The sequence below is a fragment of the Haliotis rubra genome, unplaced genomic scaffold (assembly GCF_003918875.1).
Source record: "Haliotis rubra isolate DU_JTF1 unplaced genomic scaffold, ASM391887v1 Scf2352, whole genome shotgun sequence".
Lineage (NCBI taxonomy): Eukaryota > Metazoa > Mollusca > Gastropoda > Lepetellida > Haliotidae > Haliotis > Haliotis rubra.
Window position 1 is genome coordinate 14154 of NW_025766395.1, and position 8280 is coordinate 22433.

At 41.5% G+C, this 8280-nt stretch overlaps 1 long non-coding RNA gene across 1 annotated transcript; it reads right to left on the reverse strand.

Annotated features, from left to right (window-relative positions):
• Nucleotides 1-2617: 2617 nt before the first annotated feature.
• On the reverse strand, nt 2618-7676 carry LOC124278363. The gene is made up of 5 exons (XR_006899071.1): nt 7610-7676; nt 6391-6512; nt 5405-5531; nt 4919-5015; nt 2618-2737 (listed from the first exon to the last, which is right to left on the reverse strand). It is a non-coding gene; the product is annotated as an uncharacterized LOC124278363 (long non-coding RNA).
• Between the last annotated feature and the right edge of the window lie 604 nt (nt 7677-8280).

The window sequence follows — 8280 nt, forward strand, 5'->3', positions numbered from 1 at the left end:
TCCTGTGATGATGGAGTCACCTCCATATCCAGAGGAGTAAAAAGTATTATGGATGGCTATGTCTGAAGAAGAGGAGTTACCAGCTTTAATTGCTTGTTGTGTTGTTTTCTCTTTCTTTTCTTGTCTTTGGAGCGTCTTGTTTGACACCTTGGTTAGGTTGATCTGCAGACTGGCTCGTCTGAGTTTCTGAAGTTATTTTAGTTTGATTTACATTAGTGGTGATTCTCAGAGGCTGATCTGAGTTAATCCAAGTTAACTCAGTTTGACACATGATAGATGCAGTAGCGGCAGACGTAGTGACTGCAGCAGAATAAGTTATTGCTGAGGGAGCTTTTGTCTGGTTTGCATACAGTTGCTTTGCTTCTGAAAATGAAATGTTATTTTGGCATTTTAACTTAACTATTTCAAATTCCTGTTGCCACTTGGGACAAGACTTTGAGGAAGCTACATGACCACCACCACAGTTGATACATTTGATATCATTTTGACAGTCTAAAGCCACATGGTGGTCACCACATCGATGACACACAGCAGTACTGCGACAAGATTTAGAGCCGTGTCCAAATTTCTGACAGTTGTAGCATCGGAGTGGATTTGGGATATAAACCTCCACCCGATATTGAAATATCCAGCCTTAATAGATCTTGGAAGTGACGAACTGGCAAATGTCACCAGATACGTGTTTGTGCTTTTATCGTACCGTCAATCTTTTTCGTGAAACGTTTCACGGATTTTACTCCTTGGTCTTCTAGTTCGTCTGTAATCTCCTGTTCGGACATTTCAGACAGGCAACGAGCTCTATCTCGAATAATGCCCCGACATGAGTTTAGTGTTCTATGAGGGGACACAACCACCTCAACATTTGCAAAGCTAGTGACGGATAAAAGATTGACAGATTGCTGTTTTCTCGTCACATTCTACTAAGAGTGGAGCCAGACCGAAGACGAGAAACATTCTTAACAGTGCCGCAAATTCCAGAAATAGCTTTTGACACAGCAAAAGGGTTTAATTTGAGTGGTTCATGATCAGATGCTTCGATCACAAAGGAATCGAGACCAGGAGTCTACACTTTGTAAAATGTTTTCGTTTGAACTATCAAGTTCAAGACGTCTCTTTTTTTCATTTCGAGTGGAACCAGAGTTGTGTTGTGACATGGTGAAAGGTACTTTATTCGCCACCCCTGCTCCTCACCCGCCACCGAGTATCAACGAGGACAGTGTTAAATTGCACCGGACATCCAAGATGCAAACACTAAGGATACAGGGGTGGTATACTCCAGTGAGTATGACGCGAAAAGCTATATTAGTTTACCGAATTTAATGTCAGGCTGGTTCGGCCCACAACAAAAAATCGGAAGCCTACAGATTTCGGAGGTCAATAACACCAGATTGGCCCATGAGCCACCGCCTTCTGGCATAGGACTCTAGGCAAACATATAATATAGAATAGAATTTGAAACTCTAACATTCCATGACAAAAATGCACAATGATGTACAAAACGTGCATAAGAATGTAGTCCATGCACAGGGCATGGCGTGACCAGCCGATTGATAGAACCGGGCCAGTTCTACCACCCGTCTAGGTGAAGTAAGGGGCGAAGTGGTGTGTTGGGCAAAAGGAACACGGTTCCAGGCTCCTAGTGCCCTCAACCACCAGCCTCCCGTCCTCCACCGACACAGGGGCGCAACCCACGGCAAACGGGTTGGTGGACCAAATATCCCCCCGGGTCCACAACGGGGGGTTGAAGGGCGCTTAGCGTGACCCAGCACACCACCACGAGGAGGTGGCCCTTCATGGGTGCCTGAAGATCAAGAATCCTTTCTGGGATCTACATGGGTTCGTGTAAGGAAGGTTACATTGAATTGTAGTTGTGATGTAATGGGCGAAACAGAACCGACATACGTGGGACATGTTTTCATAAACACTGTGCAATATGGCTGAAAGTTCTTGTTTAGCAAAACATTCTCAGCAATTCTCTGTTCATACAGAAATTCTAACAAGGATGTAACTGACACTCACTACGGCCCCAAATTACGCCATATACGCCATGGTAACATTAGTCACAACTGTTATTTGACTGGTCACTTACAGTCTGTTCAGGATAAGCCTGATAATCGAGTACTATTCCTGGATAAATAGCAGCAAACAGAATCTGTACTTCCTCAGTATCTTGTGAGATATAACAATTTGCATTGGAAAACATATACGTTTCTTGCATATAGATGCATTTCCCGATTTACTATTACATTACAGACGATAATTCGATCAACATCTTGTTATTTATTTGAGGACAAAATTTGTCAACTTTATAAAAAAATAAACACATACATTGGTGCAAAATTATTAACATGCATCAATTGATCGAAAGTGTTTTCACAATTCCTTTATTTGGGTTTAAAAGATAACTAAAAACAGATCCAACATCTGTAAAGGTCTTCTGACAGGAAATGGTGATACATACTGATGGCAGTGAAACCTGCTTGTATCTCCAGGGTATTATTCCAGTCCCAACGCATCTCCAACTAACTTCAGACGAAGCAGTTGTTTTATGCAACTTGCAATATTTGAACTCAAGTCACTGACACACACCGAATTGTAAGGCTGCACTATCAAATGCCAGCTGTGAAAAATAGCACCCTTTACCTGCCATCCGTGTTGCAGCATCGTTGACGCCTTGCAAGAAAGCATCCTTCAGGCCACGTCCTATCTCCTCCTGCTCTACACGTTCATTCAATCCCTGAAGTAGAGAACCAGATACACAAGTCAAGGGATATGATGGTGTGGAGAGGGTGCAGATAGGGGAGGCAGCAAACAAGCTGTCACACCCGGGTTTGGCGTGCTGTTAACAAAATTTCATGATGGACGACAGCAATGGGCTTCATTTGTCAATCTACAGCATCTCAGGGACCAGTTCCACAGAACAATCTTTGATCAATGTGTAATTAGGTATTGGGAAATATGAGATGAGAACACTGCACTGACAGCCTGTTTGTGACCCCAAGGCGTAATGCTACAAGTATAACAAGATGGTGAGACCATCATGCTCATCTACAGAGGCAATGATCCATGTACACTTAGTCAATCTGGAATATTTCTATATATAACTGCACCTTGTATACCAAGGCAGAGTTTTTATCTCAGACTCCAACTAAGAACCCCTGGCAAACAACGGGGTAAAAAGAACTGTTTTGGAAGGTTTTTACAGGTACATATTTTGACGGAGTGAGAGAGTGAAGTTTAAACATCGACGAAACAGCTATTCAAGTAACATCACTGCATGTTAGGAAAGCATGAAATGAAACGGGTGTTAAAACTTTTCGGAGAATCCCATAATCTGTGGTACTAACAAATTCATATAACATAACCAGGACATATATATTTAGAGTTATTGTTATACAGTGTCAAATGGTAAGCATCAAAATGGTAAGCATCTTTTTGCCATATCAATAGCAAGGATAATTATTCATAACTTATGAACCTGACTTGAGAAATCACCAATTCAAATTTGGGAATATCAACCAATATTACCCATATGGGATAAAACATGCAGTGTAATATCTTTTGGATATTTGCTTGAGTTTGAACCATAAAACTTTATTTATATAACTGACTTATTTTCAGTAATCACTCATACCTAACGGGTTATTCAATAAATAGTTCATGTGGATTTGGGACTGAATAACTCACTCTACATCCAACAGAATAGGGGCGGTGGAGTAGCCTAATGGTTAAAGCATTGGCTCGTCACGCTGAAGACCCAGGTTCGAATCCCCACATGGGCACAATGTGTGAAGCCCATTTCTGGTGTCCCGCCGTGATGTTGCTGGAATATTGCTAAAAGCGGCGTAAAACCAAACTCAGTCAGTCAGTCAGTCTAACAGAATATCCCTGTAAAAGTTGAGTAGTATGTTTACCGCGTGAAATACATATACATTCTGATTATCAGATTCCATTAGAAATTAATTATCAAATTTAATCTAAAGTATGTGAGATAAGTGATTATATTTTCAGTAATTATTTTTAAGGATTTGTTGACATCTGTGGACATGAGTTTGTCTTCAGATGTGATGACAAGAAACATGATTGTTCAGAAGGACTGGTGTATGGTGAATTTCATCACCTAAGTGAACACGATAACAATGTCAATTGCTTTGTCAGATGTACAGATGTAAGGATGTCACGTGTAAAAGCTGCCGAGGTCACATGGGCATTGGCCATTCTCGTTACATGCATGAATATTATATTTTGTTAAAAGTTGAAGATTCTCCATTTTGTATCCCTTGTGATGAAAGAATAACAATCAAGCATGTCCTGTCCTGCTTGATTGTGTAGATTTTTCCATCACAAAGGATAACTATTTCAAAGTTTTAACCACGAATGATCTTTTTAGCATAAATTCTCGTTTACTTATATTTTTGATCAATATGTTTGGTATATATGAAGGATCTTTAGGTAAATGAAGGATCTCCTAGGGTTAGGGTAGGTTTAGGGTTTTAAGGTTTAGGGTTAGGGGTAAGGTTTAGGGTTCGGGTTAGGGTAAGGGACACATCTGATAGACGTGACATTAACAATGTTTGGTATGTATGTATTCTGTAAGTGTACCGATCTTTATATTTGGACGGACAATTCTGATAGCTGAGATCGTTGGCAGTACTCTCAAAGGGGGTTGAAGTAGTGTAGACTTATTTTCGCCCTGAGAGGGCTTACGTGCTAGTTTAAAAATTTTCACCTGTGATCTTGTAGCTATTTTACTGTCCTTCGTTGACAGGTATTTATACTGACTAGGTTTCTTTTAATCTGGAACTCTAATGGTCACGATATGGCTGAAATACGTGACTTTTTTAAAATTTTAACTTACTCATTGAAATGAGCATAACAGTTTGGTTTGAGATACAATTGTGTGTGTCGTTGTGCTCACCCAATTGTAATCTTCGACATTGTCAGCATCGAAGGTTTGGTCATATTCCTTCACTAGGAGAACAAGCGGGGATCTCCTCATTCAGCGCTGTGTCGACCTGTATATTAGGTGGAACTTAACAAATTGAACATGAAGGTAGTGGTTTCAATTCCAAAGCGTAATCCTTTAAATGTTCAGTGACATAATGTTGTTTTATGTCAGGTAAATAGTATGCCTTCCATATTTAAAATCCTGTAAATATTCAATTCTATGACAGAAGGTGGTTGGCATTAATATTATTATGCCAAACTCACTTGCCGCCAAGGAATGAAAACACACAATAAGCAAAGCCTAACCATCGGATCAAATAAGATGCCTCATTGTTCCTGCAAATTTGTATCGCATGAGACCTATTCTGACCCAGCAGGTCAGGACCTATTCTAACCCTCATGAGAATCCTATTCTAACCCTACAGAGTAGACGTCAGAAGAACTGAAATGCCCTTACCTCCCTCTTCACATCTTCAACCATGGTCGGGATCTCTTTCTCAATGTTAATGTCCAGAGAGGAAAGATCCCTCTCAATGGCGACCAGTTGTTTATTTCGGTCCTGTCGCTTGTTTTCCTGATCAGTTCTAGAGACATAGGAGCCAAAATGTTGTCCACAGTACCTCCGTTCCACTATTGTCATGTTTCACAAAAATCCAATGTCATAATAACCAAAATTCATGTCTCACAACATCCTCGATAATCTCCAGGGTATACATTACGATAAATCTCCACTATACCCTGGATGCATCTACGGCTCCCTTGGCTGGCTTTATATCCAATCAGATGTCTACGCTGGGAAGTTGGGCGTACCAATCACAACTCACTTTCGCTTCTTAAATTATCTAACCGATTAAACTTGGCAACACAATTGATGCAGAGGTACTCTGAAGAGGTAGAAGGTGTTCTTGCATAGATTTTTTTTTAAAGTTTCAGACCTGTCAATTTGTCTGTATGATTTCCCCAAAGTCTGAGCCGCACTGCCCAACAGACCTTCGGGCTGCGACCGCCATCTTTGTTGACACTGGCAAGCTCGGTTGTAACGGCGGCTTAGCTGATTGGCTACTGTGAGAATGCAGACCCAGTAAAGGGGAGGTAATAAAATTATCGGGCCGAGACATAGCTGCATCAAAGGAAGTTGTGGATACTTATCGGAACATATACGCTGGAGATTATCGACGATGCATTCGCTTATAGAAGCATGGTAACGTACAAAGTCGTTGACTTTTAACTATATCTTTGGTCTTCCGTTAAGTAAGAAGTAAAATCCTTAAAAATGTGAACAAGACCAGCTTGCAGCCAACAGACTTAAATATCTTGAGTACACATTATACAGGGATGCAAGTGTTGTACTGACATGAAGTATAGGCAGAAGTCTGTCACTCCAGTCACTCTTCTTGGCATTATTGTGAGTTTTGTGTAGTGTTAGTGTAATGTGTGACTTACCTCAACTGCAGGTTTGTGGTATATGCCTGCTCAATGATTCCCCTGACATCAGATGTGATGGATTTGCCGCTCACAGTGTGCTGCTCAAACTTGGTCTTCACAGCAGACTTGGAGATGCATTGCTAACGAGCAAGAAGTAAGCTATGTGTGTTTAAAAATGCTTTGGCAAACATTTCAATTAATACTGAAACTATTTTTATATCAAGAAATCCACAGTGTGACTAAATTTTCCCTTTTCGATTGAACTCCCCATCCACTGGGGCATGTCGTACAGCAAGCACTGGAAGCTTAACATAACCTAGAGGTGGCAACTGATATACAAAACTAAGAAATACAAAAGTATACTAGGCACATAAAGAAACTGTGCATACAAAAATTTACATAAGGTACCAGAACACAAATGACGTATTGATCGGCCACGTTCTGGACGTCCACGTGTAACAACGCCAAGACAGGACAGATGGATAAGGGTGAACCCATCTTCGCCACAGGTTTCAGACTGCAGTGATGACTGCCCGAACCATCCCAGGACTTCGCCGTATCCACCCCAACACAGTTCGACAACGTTTACGTCATCACGGGATCAGACCACGACGTCCTGCCATACGGCCTATCCTGACACAACGTCATCGACAAGCTCGCCGAATGTGGTGCCGAAATCATGTCCGCAGACCCTTGTTTTGGCGGAGACATGTTGTTTTTACAGATGAGTCCAGGTTTAACGGCAAGGGTTGCTATGGATTTCTTGCAACACCACAACGTTGACTTACTGCCTTGGCCTGCAAATTCACCGGATCTCTCCCCGATAGAGCATGTTTGGGACGAGATGGATCGACGTCTACGCCGTCTTCCTCATCCGCCAGATAACGTCCTTGACCTTGCAACAGAACTTGAGAGAATCTGGCGTGACATCCCACAAGCCTTCCTTGCACGTTTGATAGGCTCTATGCGTCGTCGATGCACTGCTGTTCTCAATGCCGATGGTGGACATAACCGTTATTGAGCTTGTGACATGGTCGTTTGACCCGTCCCGCTTGTGGACTCGTGACGTCATTGTGATTGACTTTTCAATTGAAATTTTCCCGACTTATTTATGGTCTCATGATCCCTCCATTAAAAGTTTATATGTACCTTTGACATTTGTTATCGTGCTTATCAACTGGGATAACATTTTGACAATGCACAGTTTCTTTATGTGACAAGTATACAATCCACTTACCTCAAATTGGTTTTCAAACTTGTCAAATTCGGAAAGTCGTTTTCATACCCGACCCGCAATTCACCACCTGCAACATAGTTGGCTTCACAAGTGTCTTGAATTTCAATTGTTAAGTTAAATAAACTGAAGAGATAACAAATATAAAAGATGATTTACGTAAGAAATATTGTCAAGACGTGGCACACCAAACCAAGGGCACCGGGAACAATGGGGAGCCTGACGACAGTGTAATTTGGATGCAAGCGAGACATTTCGAAGACAAAAGTCTGCATACTTAACATGCCTTTTCTGAGTCTTGCCAATCACATTGCTGTCAAAGGGTCAGAAAATTCAATGATATAAATAAATTCATTGGCTTTATTTAAAAAGGACATGATCCGGTTTGTTTGTGAAATTCTTCTCAGGCCTATTCCACAGAAGTTTGAAAGCATCATTTTCCATGACGCCGTGGACATGTTCAGGGTCAGGGATGGACCTCGGAGTCAAATCCACAGGCATGGCAAGATCCGGGGTAGAATAGGTCTTCAGCAACCCATGTGCTTGCCATAACAAGGCGACTATCTTGTCGTAAGAGGCGACTAACGGGATCGGGTGGTCAGTTTCGCTGACTTGGTTGACAAATGTCATCGGTTCCCAATTGCGCAGATCGATGCTCATGCTGTTGATCATTG